We start from the raw sequence: 18091 nt of genomic DNA, 5'->3' as shown, positions 1-18091 counted from the left end.
GAAGATAAATTTACTCTTTGGTTAAATTAGCCTATACCCGGGTCGAGGTGGCATGATCTAGAGGGTCCTTGAGACTCGACGATATTTGCGGCAAGGCGTTCTCTTGAACTACCGCTGACCCTTCTGTGGCAGGGCGTCTTTTGGGACTACCCCAGACCCCTTTGGGATGATTGCGGATCATTGATTAAGCGTGGCTAAGAAGAAAGGTTCACCAAGAGGTTGATTTCCTTTTCAGGTTTTTCTCATCTTCGGAGAGGTCACCTCCTCAAACAAAGTATCTAGAGAGAATATTCTAGCCTACATCTTGAGTTGCCTATATATAGAGCACTCACCCATAGCTTTAGAGAAGAGGATTTTGGAGAGATTACTCTTGGAGAGAATTAATTTCCATTCTCCATTATCTACCTGGAGAGTGAAAGTGGGATATCCATGAGAAAGCCTTGCCATTATGCTCAATCTAACTGTTTTACCTTCTTCACCCAATCTCTTGTCTCCATCATCTCTTTGCTATTGTATTTCTAATTGTAACTATTGAAGAATCTATGCATCACCACTCATTTCTAGAGAATTTGGATTCTTCGGTGATCTTTGAGGATCTTTGAATATTCTGGCAACTTTCTCGGACCATCACATACAATATCATTGGTCTGTCATAAGTTGGGGTCACCATACAAGAACAGTAGTAAGGTTTACACCCAATTCCCATTTGTAGCATTGCTACGGTTTTGTTTGATGTGCAGAGCATTATGCAACTCTGCTTACATACCTTACTATATAATGATCAAACTCATTTGATTATTACACAAAACTAAACCTCTTGCTACTTATTTTGTTGTGTTATAATTGTATTCATTATTTTTCGATTCAGTAAGAAATCAATGTTCAGATATATGGTTATTGTCCCTATTGTTTCCCCAGAACTTAAGCTTGTAACAACTTTTTGCCAAGTAGATCAAACAGTAGTTGATTAGTTGACAATGAACTTTGAAGAAATTTAAGCCACAACCTTGTTCGTCCTTCTTATTACCAGATCAAATAGAGTTGTGCAAGCCTAACATAATTACTGAGAAATTTTAGCCAGGGGATATCAAAATTAGTTGAGTTGGGTCCTAAAGGCAAGCAACTAAGTCATTACACTAATGTGACTACTGATATTGACATATATTAACATGCATGTAAGATTTTGATGCAAACACATAGGAGAGACCATTCTCTAGAGCAGTTTCACTACTAATAGTTACCAATTCTCTTGCCTTGTGCTTCTTTGAAAGAGACCAATCTTAATTGTTTGAATTAAAGATTGATGTTTGTCTGCTCCTCCACATGATTAACGACAACAGTTCCTTTACGTTGCCTTTCCTGCATCAAGTCAGAAAATAATAATACAATTTCAAAAAAAACAAAGAAAGAATAATTGTTACGTCCCAAAGCCAACCAAGCTAGGAACGTGACAATGTGGCACACCTATAAGACTGACTGCACCCTGTGAGCATGCAAAGATGGTGAGAAACTTAATTCAATTTCATTCCACAATAATCATTGCAATCAGGAAATAAAACCACATCAGTAATGCTTTTATCAACAATACCAAAAGTCTCAACAACAATACACAAATTCAGTTTAGGCAGAGTCCAATATTTTGAGCATGCTAAACCAAGAGTTCCACAATCTCAATATTCATCTGGATCTGTAATAACTACTTGTAGCCCTCTATCCCAATAATCACTTCCACCACACTATTCATTTGGACATGTAATGAAGAAGAAAACAATCAGTAACTACTTCAATACGTAATTGCTTCCGCAACTAGTCAAATCAAATAGTGCAATGGCGGAGCTAGGAATTTAATATAGGGACACCTATTAATTACAATATCAAAAATTTTCTTCCCTAATCAATAACAGTAATATAATAATAAATTTTTGAGCTAATATTAAACCCTAAAACTTAAATATTCGTTACAAAAGTTATAAATTGTAAACTTTTATAATTATTCCCGATAGCATCATTATCAATACAATAAAAAAAGTCTCTCTATACAGACAACCAAGCTATAAAAATAAAAATCCTTATTCAAAATCCCCAATCTGATCACAAACCACCACAAATTGAAATCTCGAATTTTAACACAAATGAAAATTCTTAAATTTAGCACAAATCATAACAAACTAAAATTCCTAATTTACATATAAATCACCACAAACTAATATTTTTAATTTTAGCACAAATCAAATCCCCAATTTTAACGCAAATAACAACAAACCAAAATCTCTAATTTAAATATAAATCATCACAAATTTGGTTTGGAAAGTTCAGTGACTTTTGGTGAGCCTTGTTGCACTTTGGTTTGGAAATTAGAGAGGCTACTGAGTCTTCAATGTACCACAACCAAAAAAAAAAAAAAATCAAAATGAAAAGTCTGGTCTCTTGTTAAGTCCGCCACTGGAATCAAGTGTAGGAAAAAGAATAATTTCAATTAATAACGTTAAACAACATGGATTTTTCATTAAGCGTTTGTGATTCAAGAGTGTAAAAAAAATGTCATGCACTTCAGTTAACATTTAATGTAAATTCATTCCAATAAGGTGAGTTTCATAATCATACAATTTAAAAATGTGTAGGATTTACTTTTCGATATCTCAATAAATTCAATAATTCAATTCAATCGATCCAAAACTGAACGGTTTGATAAACACAAACTCATGCTTTTGCAAATGCAACCATAGTAACGAGTGACAAAAGACAAAATCACATTTAGCTCTGTGGTCAAAGATCAAAAGAAAGTAGCTTATGTGTCAATATTTAGACCCCATTTGCTTAGGGTTCACATTATTGTTAAACTATATTTATATCCTTCATAAAGTAGTTGAATCCACAATGATCTTACAAAATATTTTCATAACAATAAATAAAAAGAAAGAAAAAGAAAAATGTTACTCGGTACACAAGACTCCGACTAAAATAGAATTTGGAGTGGACAAAATATGTGCAACCTTACCCTCATTTTTAGAGAGACTATTATATCCATGACAAAGAGATGATTTCATTACTCAAATGTATAAACATTTTCAAACCAAAATATGCGCTAAAAAGAAATTCCAGACAGTGAAACGAATTCAAATGTAAGAGTTCTCCGATGGAAACCTGTAAACAAGGAATTCAACAAGATTATAAAAATTGAAGTCTAGATTTTTGTCATTACATTTTCACAAATAATAATAATGGTAAATCTTTTATAAGTGTAAAATCAATGTTTCATGTAGGGTTGTAACATAGGCGAGTTTGGGTTTTAGGTGGGGCTAGGGCTTGTTCAAGCACGGCTCAAATTCAGACTAAGCTCTTTTTGAAAAAAAAAAATCTCAAAAAATAAAAACACAAAACAAAATAAAAAATGGTTTGAGTTCTATGTATTGAGAGTAGCATAACATATTACAATGGAATTTGATATTTGTGAGAAAATAATCAAAAAATTAAAATATTCATATTTATTATATACAAATGTTAACAAGTGTGTCCATGCATTGTTTATGTAACAACTCAAAAATTTAAATTGTCCCTTAAATTTTATATTAGTATTATTTAATTATAAATGAGAAAAACTTTAAATATTTAATTAAATATTTTGTAAAAGTAAAATAAAATAAAGTATAATTTATTTACATCAGAGTCATTGTTAAAAAAAAAAAAAACAAAAACAATAATTACTTAAACTTATCCATTTGAGGATAAGCTTGAGTTTAGGGCATAATGATGGTAAGGTGACGTGGCGTGACCACGTGTCACTCAAAACTTGCTGAGTAAGTAGTGTGCCTTATATATAAGGAGAGGTCATGCTATGGATAGAAGAATGAGAAACAAACAGAGAAGGGGGAAGAAAATATTGGGTGTAAAGAAGGTCCTTGATAGTGGAAAGAAAGAGTGAGGTATTAAAATTAAGGTGAGTTATATTATATCTTGAGTCACCATCATATATTTTACGTATGTTTTGAGTTACCATAATTTATTTTACATAAATGGTGTTTTAATTATATTATTTATTTTATGAACCTTATTTTATATACTAAGAAAAACCCATTGATATAACTGTTTATTAAAATGTTTTTTGAGTAATTATTTTATGAGTACCACCACAGAGGTTCCATGCCTTGAGGGATTTTAATAACCATTGGCCCTCTAATTAGTCAATTTGTGACCCTCTGTCTGTCATGGATCCACTGACACTCTGATTTCTGGTGTGGAGCAAAGTGCTGTACGGAGCTAAGTGCTACACTATGGTGAGAGCCACCTCTAGAGTTCATACGAGCTACCTCTTGAGTCCATACATCTGTTCTGTTCCGTTCTGTACCATGGTTATGGTTATTTTGTGTTAGGCAATCTTCACTGTATTTAAAAGATTTAATTCTATTGTGTACACAACAACAATTAGAATTTAAAGAAATAAAGAAAAGGAGAGAATTTGTTTGATTACAAAAATCAAACTCGAAATAAAAATAAATAAATAAAAATAGATTTTATTTTGTTACAAAAATAAAATTTAAATCTGATTTTAATAAATAAAAACAACACTGAAAATAAATTAAATAGCTTGCTTGATTTAATTTGTTCGAATTATTTTCTGATCAAGTCCAGTGTTTGACACTGTGTCCTTAAGACAGATTCGTCCTCTCCACGGTGCTTTTAGAATTTGGACGTCTATCTCCCAGAATGAAATGATCTTACCACAAACAATAGCAGTACTACAAATTGTTTGCCTTACGAACACACTAAGTGTTTACACTCTTTCTTTCAGAAATAAAATGCAGCAAGATGAAGAATATAATTAGCAGAGGCGAAATACGAAATTTCTGAATAATTAACATCAAATGAGGGTGGTCCTATTTATAGATGTAAAGGTGACTCTTGGTTTTAAATTGAACAGGTATGATACCTGTTGGTTTTGAATTCAAACAGATTTGAATCTCTTAACAATTCAAACAGATAGCAAAACCAGGAAGGGCCCTGTTTGGGTGTGCACTAATTCCAAACTAGTTTATTTCTGTTTGAAAACGGGAAGGGCCCTGTTTGGATGTACAGAAAATCCAAATCAGTTTAATTTGAATTCTGGATTTTATTTTACCAAAAAATAAAATTAAATTCAAATGTTTTTTGCCCAAAAAGATTAGAAGCCCAACCCAACCACGCACCCGCGCCCAGCCCGCCCGACCAGACGGACGGCGGCGGCGCGCGCGCGCGTGTGGTGATTTTTGGGTCCAATGGGTCTAGCCCATTTTTCCCATTACCTCTCCCTCTAAAACACTTGGGTACCCCTTGGGGCACACCCCAAATATCTCACCCAAGCCTTATAAACCCTTTCAAAACTTCCCACCAAATCAATGTGGGACAAGCCAATTTACAACCTTAAGGAATTTCCACCAAAACTCCATTTCCATGGAGCACACTTTGGCTTCAATTTCCCATTCACTCGGTAATGGTTTTGAGCAACCAAATATACCACGTGAATCACAACGCGGCATAGAACGCGTTACCACTTTGACCCGAGTAAATCGACACTCGGGGCCCACCTAAAAAATAGACCAAACTTGAGGAAAAATTCTGGTTTTACCCAGAATTTTTTCTACCATTTCCAACAATCCCCCACATGAATGGAATTTGATAATAACGAAAATGCAACAATATGCAGACTTTAACGAAAGAGTATAAGTCGAAAATATCTTGCATCAGGATAGGTAGTTTTCGGCCTTGAACCTTCCCTAGTGATAACCTATCGGACTTACTGGCTAACCAATGGACGCGATGCCTTGAATTGTTCAGCCGTTTGTGTAAGCCAAGACAATAGATTTCACACAAAATATTTTCTAACACATCGTGGTTCTCACTGTTGTGTTCATTTTGGCCTTGAACACGCCTGGTTTTCATAAGTGTTTCTAGAGAATTTAGCCTTTTCATTCTCATAGAACCGGCCCCAGTTCAACACTCATATAGGTGATTCTTATTGTGAGTATCTCCTTATACTCGTCTTGATTTTATACCTTAATCAAGATATAAGTAATCATTAAAAGCAAAGCTTATCCTTATACCCCTGCATACAACATATGTTGCAGATATCACTCTCACCATAGGAATGGATAGGGAATTTTTAATCCCTTAGTGATTTCTGGTGAGCCATACATAACTTAGTTGTCCCTTTGAACTTAGTTCTTGGGATCTCTAGTCATATAAGTAGGGTTACCATTATGACGACTCTTATGTAATAGGCTTTAATCCCATCCCCTTTGATAAACTATACACTAGCTCTTTTGTCAAACCTTTTGTTAACGGATCCGCAATATTCTCTTTAGATTTTATATAATCTATTGAGATTATTCCGTTTGACAACAATTGCCTTACGGTATTATGTCGACGACGAATATGTAATGACTTACCGTTATACATGTGATTCTGTGCCCTGCCTATTGTAGATTGACTATCACAATGAATACAAATAGCTGGCACAGGTTTTGGCCACATTGGAATATCTTCTGAGAAGTGACGAAGTCATTCTGCGTCTTCACCTGCTTTGTCTAAAGCAATGAACTCAGATTCCATTGTGGATCGTGCGATGCAAGTTTGTTTCGTGGACTTCCAAGAAACAGCAGCGCCTCCTAGAGTAAAGACATATCCACTAGTGGATTTTGAATCTTTAGTATCCGATATCCAATTGGCATTACAATAACCTTCGAGTACTGCTGGATATTGAGTAAAGTTCAAACCATGATCACGAGTAAATCTTAGATATCTAAGAACCCGAATGATCGCTTTCCAATGGTCTTCTCCAGGGTTACTAGTGTACCTACTCAATTTACTGATAGCATAAGCTATATCAGGACGAGTAATATTCATTAGGTACATTAGGCTCCCAATGATTTGGGAGTATTTTAACTGAGACACTGCATCACCTTTATTTTTCGATAAATAAAGACTGATATCTATAGATGCTCTAGCTAAATTCAAATTATCCTTGATAAATTTATCAAGAATTTTCTCAATATAATGAGATTGAGATAATGCATATCCGTCAGATGTTTTAGTAATTTTCATTCCTAATATAACATCTACGACCCCCATATCTTTCATATCAAATCTTTTGTTAAGCATCTGCTTAGTTGATTTGATCATGTTTTGACTGCTTCTAATGATAAGCATGTCATCCACATAAAGACAAACTATGACATATCCTTGGTCAGTGTTTTTAACATAGACGCATTTGTCACATTCGTTTATCTTAAACCCATTAGTAAGCATTGCATGATCAAATTTTTCATGCCATTGCTTAGGTGCTTGTTTTAATCCATAAAGGGATTTTACTAGTTGACAAACTTTCTTTTCTTGCCCTGATACTACAAACCCTTCGGGTTGTTCCATATAGATCTCTTCATTTAAATCACCGTTTAAGAAAGCTGTCTTAACATTCATTTGATGTATTTCTAAATTAAACAATGCTGCTATAGAAATAAGCATGCGAATGGATGTTATTCTTGTCACAGGAGAATATGTGTCAAAATAGTCCAGACTTTCCTTTTGTCTGTAACCTTTAACAACAAGTCTTGCTTTATACTTGTCAATTGAACCATCTGCTTTCATTTTTCTCTTGAATATCCATTTATATCCAAGAGGTTTAGAACCTGGTGGAAGATCCACCAATTTCCAAGTATGATTTTGCATAATGGATTCAATTTCATTATTAACAGCCTCTTTCCACAAAGGTACTTCAGGACCTGTCATTGCTGCCTTAAAGCTTTGAGGTTCATTTTCTAACAAGTATGTCAAAAAATCTGGACCAAAGGATTTTGAAGTTCTCGCTCTTTTACTTCGTCTTGGTTCATCATCAGTTAAATCTTGTTGGTCGAGACTATTACTAGTCTCTTGTGTTTGATTGTCATTAGTCTCTTGACTTTGTGTACAATCATAAGTTCTTTTCTGTGAACTTAATTCCTGTCCTTTCTTGTAAGGAAAGACATGTTAAAAAAAACACAGCAGTCCTTGACTTTATGATAGTGTTCACATTTATATCAGGTATTTCTGATTTATAAGTCAGAAACCGATATGCACTACTATTCTAAGCATAACCAATAAACACACAGTTTACTGTTTTTGGTCCAATCTTAGTTTTTTTAGGAACAGGAACTTCAACTTTTGCCAAACACCCCCACACTTGTAAGTATTTGTAGGAAGGTGGTCGACCTTTCCACAATTCATATGGAGTGTTGATGGTTTTCTTGTGGGGTATTCTATTAAGAACATAATTAGTAGACAATATTGCTTCCCCCCACAAGTTCTGTGGTAAACCTGAACTTAGTAACATGGCATTCATCATTTCTTTGAGAGTTCTATTCTTCCTTTCAGCAATTCCATTTTGCTGTGGAGAATAAGGGGCTGTAGTTTGGTGAATAATGCCATGTTGTGCACAAAATTCATTTAATGGTGCATCATATTCACCACCCCTATCACTTCTAATATAAATCAATGAATTTTTAAAACAAATTCAAGAAAAAACCAAAATAATTATGACTACTAAAGTCAGAATTAATGTTTTGACAAAATCATATCCTCATAAAAATTTTTGCCTAAGAATCAAACAATTCAAAAACCCATTTGATTGTATACATTCTAGCAACTCAATAACAAATAAATGTCACTGTCATAAAAATATTTGTGACAGAAGAAAATTAAATTATCTCAACTAATGCAAGAGATACACCCCCATATTAATAAAATGGTTCATGGTTTAACAAATTCTACTACGTAAGTAAAATAATTATTAATGACATCTCATGTCACATAATTCAATAATAAAAGATTTCTTAAATTTACTTCCCAATTAAACGGACCGATATAATTGCATACATCTTCATGTTTAAATTTCTCTGGTGTTTAAACACCCATTCAAAATTGATTAGAAAAATTCAAATTAACCTGCTTATGTCCAAAGTCGACATAACAATTTATCATTCCAAATCACTTGAAATTATTGTTAAGAAATTACTTGAGTTGATATCATACATGCATATCAAACGCATCAACTCAAAATAAATTAATCATGCACGATCCCATCACTTGCATCATGGAATAAAAGAATTCCCAACTCATAAATAAAATCCAACGCATTTAAACTTTAAACTTAAATGACAAAACCTACCTTCATTTAATAAGTTTGATTTGTACATAAATAAACAAATTAAATATGCATTAAAATGTTCTTGTGAATATATATATATATATATATATTTTCCGACTCAAGAGCAGAAAAAAAAAATTCAAGACTATGAATCCACATTGTAATTAAAAAAAAAAATTAGTTTGTAAAACTAATATTTTACGCTAGAAACAAATTCTTCCATGTTATACTCACGATGAACTATGATAAAGTAAAAATAATTAATACCTTTTCACAAAGGGTTCAAAAAAAAAATTGGTCTACCAAACGAAACCATAAGTTACTTACAAAATTAACAGATTGTGACTGAGTCACAAAGTTACATGATTGATTAACAAAATTAATTTTCTAGTTACTAAAACCAGAAAATAAATTACAATACAAAATAATTTTATTTTCCTTGTTACTAAAACTAGTAAAATAAAATACCGAAATAATATCTGATTACAAAAATCAGAAAACCAAACCACAAATTAATTTTCTAGTTACTTAAACCAGAAAATAAATTATAACACAAAATCATTTTATTTTTCTTGTTACTGAAACTAGAAAATAAAATACCACAAAACTATCTGATTACAAAAATCAGAACAAACACAAAATAATTTTCTAGTTACCAAAACCAGAAAATAAATTAAAACACAAAATAATTTTATTTTCTTTGTTACTAAAACTAGAAAATAATATAATTTTATTTTTCTTGTTACTAAAACTAGAAAAATAAAATACCAAAATAATTTTCTGTAACACAAAATAATATTCTGCAATTGTTAATGACACCAGTATATTACTACTAGTTGTCAAAGAAAAGAGACAGTATATTACTACTATCTGTCAAATAGCATAAATCACTATTTGTTTTTCCAACCAGAATATTAGTTTGAAAACACAGAAAATTAAATACAACGAAGATACCAAAAAGGAATCTGTCTTAAGATTGTTAGGCAATCTTCACTATATTTAAAAGATTTAATTCTATTGTGTACACAACAACAATTAGAATTTAAAGAAATAAAGAAAATGAGAGAATTTGTTTGATTACAAAAATCAAACTCGAAATAAAAATAAATAAATAAAAAACAGATTTTATTTTGTTACAAAAACAAAATTTAAATCTGATTTTAATAAATAAAAACAACACTGAAAATAAATTAAATAGCTTGCTTGATTTAATTTGTTCGAATTATTTTCTGATCAAGTCCAGTGTTTGACACTGTGTCCTTAAGATAGATTCGTCCTCTCCACGGTGCTTTCAGAATTTGGACGTCTATCTCCCAGAATGAAATGATCTTACCACAAACAATCGCAGCACTACAAATTGTTTGCCTTACGAACACACTAAGTGTTTACACTCTTTCTTTCAGAAATAAAATGCAGCAAGATGAAGAATATAATTAGCAGAGGTGAAATACGAAATTTCTGAATAATTAACATCAAATGAGGGTGGTCCTATTTATAGATGTAAAGGTGACTCTTGGTTTTAAATTGAACAGCTATGATACCTGTTGGTTTTGAATTCAAACAGATTTGAATCTCTTAACAATTCAAACAGATAGCAAAACCGGGAAGGGCCCTGTTTGGGTGTGCACTAATTCCAAACTAGTTTATTTCTATTTGAAAACGAGAAGGGACCTGTTTGGATGTATAGAAAATCCAAATCAGTTTAATTTGAATTCTGGATTTTATTTTACCAAAAAATAAAATTAAATTCAAATGTTTTTTGCCCAAAAAGATTAGAAGCCCAACCCGCCCGACCAGACGGACGGCGGCGCGTGGTGATTTTTGGGTCCAATGGGTCTAGCCCATTTTGTCCATAACCTCTCCCTCTAAAACACTTGGGTACCCCTTGGGGCACACCCCAAGTATCTCACCCAAGCCTTATAAACCCTTTCAAAACTTCCCACCAAATCAATGTGGGACAAGTCAATTTACAACCTTAAGGAATTTCCACCAAAACTCCATTTCCATGGAGCACACTTTGGCTTCAATTTTCCATTCACTCGGTAATGGTTTTGAGCAACCAAATATACCACGTGAATCACAACGCGGCATAGAACGCGTTACCACTTTGACCCGAGTAAATCGACACTCGGGGCCCACCTAAAAAATAGACCAAACTTGAGGAAAAATTCTGGTTTTACCCAGAATTTTTTCTACCATTTCCAACATTTTGTTTATATGATTTCTGTATATATGTCAAATGATCCCAGTATTTTAATATCAAGCTCTGTTTAGCCAATAATTATCCATGGTGAATTTTATGCCCTTATGCTCTTAGTATAATATTTTTCACTCTGCCATGGGTTTATAGCTGTTTGCCAATTTTCAGGAAACAATGCAATTCAAAAATAACTTTTGGAGAGTCTTAGACGCGGGGCTGCAGAATAGACACATACAGCACTTTTATGATATTTTTATATGTAAATATCGGCCTTTTTGGTCAATAAATTTTGTAATAAAAATAGAAGCTCCAATGATTATTTTGATACCCTGACTTAAATATTTTTTTCGCTCGTGTTTATTAATTTGTTCAAGAATTGGCCGGAGGTAACTTCAGTTACGGGCTATCATGATGCTTAACCCTTGGGTACGGGAAGCAGGTTGTGACAATTTAATTTTGGGAAATGTGTATAAAGTGTCTTCAAAATATGTAAAATTATTAAAAAATATATTGATTTCAGTAAAAATGTATTGCATTTAGTGAAAAGTGTCTTGTGTTTTTCAAATTTTTGTGTTTTACTTGTACCCTAGGGACACTTGTTAACAAGACCCTTATTATATATATTTAGATATTAAGAGTAAAATTTGGGTTTGTTGGGTTGTGAGAACCCCATATAAACCTTCTTCAAATTTAATTAGGCCGAAAATTTTAGCTCAAACAAATTTAAAATTACAATGTCTAAATTTAAAAAAAAAAAATTCAACTTAGACCGGGATTGCGCAAGATTAGGCCCACCAAAATTGAATCCTAGTTTTAACAAAGATTTTTTTTTGAGTAATCACGAATGTTTTTAGGGGTCATGCGAAGTAGCAATCTTATTAAAAAAAAAAATTGAAAAATAAAGTGAAAGTAATCAAGAATGATAATTGGTAACCTAGTACGTGTAGATTATATTTATTATTGACAAAAATTTGATCCATTCAAGTAACTATCGATATTCGATCAATATAATTTTTAACAAGAATAAAATACTCGACGAGCTTTACACATTGAAAAGTTCAGATTATCAAAATAATATATATATATATATATATAAATAGAGAGAGAGAATTGGCGACAAGTCCCTCTCCACCTACACAAGCATACTCATTTGTGGAGAAAGAAGGCACAAGTGGTTTAGGGGGAATTACACATAAGTGGGGATAAAAAACAAATACTGATTATTATTATTATTAATATTTATAATGTTTATTATTATTTTTTTATGTAAATATTTTTTTTAATTACCACAGATGTGTAATTCCCCCTAAATAATAAGGGGAATTTACTTGTCAGTGGTAACCTCAAAAACTAATTACAAATCTATAAAAAAGTTTATGACTTTACTTTTTGATATTTATAAAAATTTATTACTAATTTAAAAATATTTTTCCAAATGTTCACTGATGTGAAATTACCCCAAATAATAATAGCTTATGCTAACCCCAAATGCTTACTATTTTATATGTCAGATCAACCATGAACTAAAAAAAAAACTATTATGGACTAGGTCCTTTTATCTACTCAATAAAAACAAAACAGATAAATATATCTTGTGATACGAGATCCTCCTTTATCAAATTTTTCTATATCATCATGTCTTAATAGACTCTCAATTATTAGATCATGTCTTAAAATTTATCCAAAATGGAAATTTTCACACGCACCAACCATTGAAAGTGCATTGGAACAAAGGCTCCGTTTGTTTGGGGTTATAGGGAGGGGATTGGGTTTGGTAGTGAGGAGGAGATTGAGAATATGGTGTTTGTTTTGAGAGAGAGGGAGGGGATTAGTAACCCCTTAGTATTAGTAATGAGGAGGAAGGGGGATTGGTAAGGAGGAGGTAGAGATGGTATTAGAAAAATAGTGAGGGGATTAGAAATTTTTTTATTTTTTTTATTTTTTATATATTGGGAATTTTTTTTAAATATAATGTTTAATTTTTTATATTTTTTTATTTGTTTTATTATTTTATATAAAAATAATTTAACAACTCCTCACTATTAATCCCCTCACTATCAATCCCCTCACTATTAATCCCCTCCATTCTATATCTGAAAACATACGGGGCCGGGATGAAAGAATTTGGAGATCAAGGATGCTTCCAAAACCTGGGGTACTTGAGACCGGCAAAGTTGCATAATTTCTGTAGGTACATCATTTGACCTGCATGATATTTCAGTCTCAAATATTTTTTTATCTTTCTTAATAGATTCTTAATTATTAGATCATGTCTTAAAATTTATATGCATTGAGATATTCACATGATCTGATAGTTATAGTTGGGAGTAAATTAGAACAAAGACATGAAAAAATTTGGGAGATCAAAGATGTTTGGCCAAATTCCAACGATATGTTTGGTTTATGAATTTGGAAAAGAAAAGAAAAAAAAAGGTATAGATAAAGTATGAATAAAATATAATTATATTGCACATACTTTTTTTTTTTCTTTTCCAAATCTATGAATCAAAACACCGTCTAAAGGTCTGGAGGCTAGAAAAGTTGCATAATTTCTATAGAATAATTATTTAAAATTTAAGATATTACGATCCTTCACATTTTCTTTCATCAAATTTAAATTTGTTGAAAAAGTGTTCAAAAATATCATCTCCAATCCTTTCACAAATGTTCATCAAATCAAAGGAGAGTCATTTTTTTTCATCAAATTGAGAACTTATCAAATCCTTCATCAAAGTTGAATTTGATAAATTTTTTAAAAAATAAAGAGTTGGACATGATTTTTTTTCATCAAATTTGATGAAAAGTGAAATATGAGATGGAAGGTAATATTTGAAAAGATTTTGATGAAAATTTAATGAAAGGATTTGAGTAGTTCATATCAAATCAAGATTTTTACTCAAATTTAAAATTAAATTAGATAAAAAATTTGATGGACAATTGGAGATGGACATAGCGACTTGATTGGGTGAGAACCCCTAACTTCTAAGATCATGACTGGACAGGTATTCATAGAAGTTGGTTCGCTTTCTTTTAACATCTTTTTCCACAACAAAAATAACAAAAATTGGGGACCAAACTTCAAATAATAGTGAAAGAAAAGCAAGAGGAATGAAGGAAAAATGAATCTTATCAACCCAGAAGCTCACTATGCTGCTTCAGAAAACAGATGCTGAATGCCGACAATGCCTTCGAAGAAGCATAGATGAGAAGGGAAAGTTCAATCTCTCTATCTATGACTTCTCTCAGCCATCCATGAGGTAGAATCAGTGAAAGATTAAAAAAAAAAATTGAACAAAATTATGTTTTTAAATTATTCATTTTTTTGTGATAAACACGATAAATTGAATATATTACAATTATCAGATTAACCTAATTTTCTGTGTAAATAAAATATATGAATTGTCTGACAAAATAAATGATTTAGATTATCAAAATGAAACTCGTAGTGGCCCTACAAGCTAACAGTGCCCCTTTAATTCAGATTACAGACCGAAAGAAATCATCCTCTTTGAAATAATAAGTGTGTTTGATGATCAGTTCATATATATAGTTTGGATAAGCACTCTACCAACTTGCAACCTAACCATAAGATTGAATTTAGTTAATTAGTCTTTCTCTACCAAATAAAAAAAGTAAAAAGTTGTTTGAATAGTTGAATAGTATTTTTCCAAAAGAGAAGGAAAAAGTTTGTGAATAGAGGGAATTGAGAAAATGGCCAGCAGCAGCAGTTGTTTTGGAAACATGAAACTGCACTGCAGTAGTTTGTGAAACGTGGGATTTTTTTTTGGATCAATCTTCAGTATATCAAAGTTTGAGTAGTCGGTTAGGAAACATTTAAGAAGGAAATATGGAATGTATTTTTTTTGAGACATTTATATACAACTCTTAATTTATGAACTTATATTTCATTAAATTTTAATTAAGATTTTTTAACCTTTCAAGTTCTATTAAATTTTTAATAGTCGAAATTGTTCTTCAAACAATGATTATTCATCATTTATGATTATCTATAAAGCAACATGATAATTTGACATTTATTTTGATTTTCAAAACTTTAAAACATCAATTTTTAAATTGAAAAAACTTTTTAAAAAAAGGGTATGTGCAAAAAAAAAAAAAAAAAAACTATTCGACTTGTTTGGTTCCGGTTTTCAGAAAATAGTTTTCAAAAAATTCTATTTTTTTATTTATCATATTTTAGTATTTTCAATGAATTTTTAAATATTTTAAGCAATTGTTTTTAATTTTTAGACACACCTAACATAAATACACTTTAAAGTATAATATTTATGAAAAAAATCTTTAAAAAATACACTAAATGCCAAAAAATACAAAAAAAATGAAAATTCAGTATTATTTTTATATTTTTGTGTATTTATTAATTTTTTAAAATATTTTTTCACAAATATTTTATTATTTAGATACATTTAAGTAAGGTACATCTAAAAAAATAAAAAAATTACTTAAAATTTAAAAAATATTCACTAAAAACAAAAAAACATAAAAAACAAAAAAAAAATTAGTTTTCAGAAAACTGAAACCAAATGATCAAATATTGATGTGCAAAACTAAATAATAAAAAAACTTTTTTTTTTGGTGGATAGAAAAAAGAAAACTTTAAAAATAAAAATTGATAATGTTTGACTCAAAAAATTAAAATAAAAATAAAAATAAATATAAAGGTAAGGAATATATTCTGATGATGGTTTTGTGGTGGAGGATTTATTTTTTTAATAAAAGGGAAGTGAGTGCTGGAGTGGTGTTCAAGCATGGAAAGAAAAATAATTTTTTTTTTATAAAGAAAGCCACTTTTACACAGACGGCACATGGGAGAGGGACAACTTTGCTTGGAGCACATGGGGGAGAGATGTTTATTTTATTTAGAGTTACAGAGTGTAAAGTCATAGCATTTTTTTTTATCGTGTAGACCAAACGACCCTAAGCCGTAAGCCCTCTCATTTTCCCTGCCTCTTTCCGTTGTGGGAAAGTAAAAAGATGGAGAGAATATAAAGAGAATTTACATGTTTCATTATGTTAGTATAAAAGTCAATATACAGATTACAAGATGCTGAATATAAACAAAAATATAACTTAATGCATACTTAACTTGGCAAGACTTTTACGGCCAAGATTTTAAAAATTTCTAATACCTTAGGCAAGCCTAGTCATAGGCTTTATAAAAGTCTTCATAAAAGTAAATACAAAGAGACAAAAATAGTTAAAGGAAAAACTACAATTATTTACTCTTTGCTACAGTTTTTTCAATTATATACATTGATACACACTGTCTACCCTCTCCGGTTTTCAAAGAGATAGACGGTTGTGGATAAGCTTTGGCTGAGCTGCTTTGTCGTGTAACGTCGGCTGAAAGGATGTAGCTGATCACTTTCCGCCTAATAATGCTGGTTGCTCCACATGTCCTGAATAAGGTTGAAGTCGATCAGGAGACAACTGCATTTGATAGTGCGGTCCACTATGCTTCCATCCTATTGATGAGATTGTGATATTCTTTATCAGTCTCTGATGGAGGGAAATCCGGATCTTGGCTGTATTGCTCATTCCGGAAATGTTCTACATCATCCGCGGTCATGGCTAGTTCCAACGGACGATCTAAATTATTTCTCTTTTTGAGATTTATTAACATGTCAAGTGCCTCATTAATTTGTGTAGAAGACCTTTGATATGTTATGGGAAAATGGATTACAAATAATATTCTACCATTTGTAACCATGAATGGCAATTTTGCAAAGCCATGGATGTTGGACGCTGCTTGTGAAACAGATATTACACTGTCGATCCAATATTCTGTCAAAGAAAATTTTTGGATATTTTCCAATCGCTCTCTCTGGTGATCTTCATCTAAATAATCATCTTCAAATTCAAAATCTTCAGTTTCTTTAAGATACCAAATCTGGTATGGTTGGAAAAAATGTTCTCGTTCTCGCCAACCAATAGTGTTGGACATCCAGAAAGTAAAATATTTGCTCCATCGAAAGCCTTTTACTATCCATGAGAGCCTTGCTTTGATGATCATTGGATAATTTATACATTGGATTGGATCTAAAATTTGGAAAATAACTTGATTAGTTATTCCCCAATCTATATCCTCAAAAAACCACATGTCATGGTTTGCCATGATAGTTATTTTGGGAATTCCATCTTTCAAATTTAATTTATCATAAGATCGTTCTAAGATTTGTCTAATCTTATCATGATGGTCTTCAACTCGATTTTTGATTAACATAAAAATTTCTTTTGGAAGCAAAGTTCTTGCTTTTTCAAAAAGGCATTTTTTTTATTTGTTCAAAAATTGGATCAGAAAACTCATCTGATATGAGGTCTGATAGTTGAAGAAAATTGTTTATTTTTTCAAAATTAAAATCTTCATTCCAATTCATTTGTTTGAGAATATTGAAACAAAGATTTTGCAAATCTTTTAATTTAGCTGTTTGCTCAGCTAATTTGTTGGCCAGAACTCCCATGTGTTTTCGAAATTTCACTTTGTTGTCTACAATATGAGTTTTCCAAACTCCATTGAGTTCTGTATAAATTTCTCTGGATATACCAGGGTTGAAAAAATCTTTTATTTCAGATTTATCTGGTCTAGATGTCTGAATATTAGTTGGAATTGGGTTAGTCCTCATTTGACAAAAATTCTTTTGATAAACTGACATAGTTGGTGCACTGTAAAAAGCTTTTTTAGCTTTAGTCATGCTATCGTATGCTTTATAGCTCGC

The sequence above is a fragment of the Camellia sinensis genome, chromosome 12 (genome assembly GCF_055761805.1).
Source record: "Camellia sinensis isolate YWXY chromosome 12, ASM5576180v1, whole genome shotgun sequence".
NCBI classification, from domain to species: domain Eukaryota; kingdom Viridiplantae; phylum Streptophyta; class Magnoliopsida; order Ericales; family Theaceae; genus Camellia; species Camellia sinensis.
This window is presented reverse-complemented; position numbering follows the sequence as displayed.